The sequence below is a fragment of the Protobothrops mucrosquamatus genome, unplaced genomic scaffold, assembly GCF_001527695.2.
Source record: "Protobothrops mucrosquamatus isolate PMUCROS unplaced genomic scaffold, P.Mucros_1.0 scaffold2044, whole genome shotgun sequence".
Classification (NCBI taxonomy): domain Eukaryota; kingdom Metazoa; phylum Chordata; class Lepidosauria; order Squamata; family Viperidae; genus Protobothrops; species Protobothrops mucrosquamatus.
The window spans coordinates 45,496-46,506 of NW_015388151.1; positions in this window are offsets into that span (position 1 = coordinate 45,496).

Below are 1,011 nucleotides of genomic sequence, written 5' to 3' on the forward strand. Positions count from 1 at the left end.
AACTGTGACATGCACATCAAAGGTGACGCCCCATGATATTTTGAATGACATGCCAGAATTCACCCACACCTAACCCATTATTTTCAAAAGCATGCCCTATTCTCTCACAATTTTTGGAGGCTGCAGAGGCCAAGTGAGAATGGGGTGTGCTCCTGTGTGGCTTCTGGACTCTGGAAGTCACACAAGAGGGCCATGCTACCACATGGCCTCTGCACACACACCCCAAACTCATATAATTTTTTTGTTATCATATTGATGTATTTATTCTCACACTGTACCTTTGTCATTGTTTTCTTGATTGTTCTATTATTTTACTTTTGTTCTGTTTATATGCCTTTTGTTTTCTTCCTTTTTATTATTGTTAGCCACCTAGACTAGCCCCAAGTTGAGACAGGAGTCCAATACATTTAACAAATATACAAATAAATAAGAAACATGCATGCTTTTGCACGGTTTTTGAAGGCTGCGTAGGCCAAAGAGGAGCATTTTCCAAAGCCACCTCAAGGATGAAAATCTTGTGAGACCCAAGCTACCTCAATTTGTCTTTTTTTTTAAAAAAACTAAACATGTAAAGACTTGTTTCTCTTTTGCTTAGGAGGATGGTATGTGACATGCCAGCAGAGTCAGGTTAGATGTTTTCTGAATTATTGACACATTGAGCCCAAAATGTTTCCCATCTCTGCACTACATCAAAATGACTCTCCTGGTTGGGTAACTTATGTGTAATAAGTATACCAGTCTCTGACTATAATAAAGATTTGATGATATGTGTAATAAGAAATTACTGTGTGGAGAAAGTCAGGAGGGGACCTAATCTACAGCTACCAGATCAGAACCGCAAACTGTAGATGGCCTCTCATCAGAAGCCAAGAGCTACTGTTTTCTATACTGATAGTCCTCAACCACAATTAAGCCCAACATTTCTATTGCTAAGCGAGACAGTTGTTAAGTGAATTTTGCCCCATTTTACAACTTTTCTTGCTAAGGTTGTTAAGTGAATCACTGCAATTG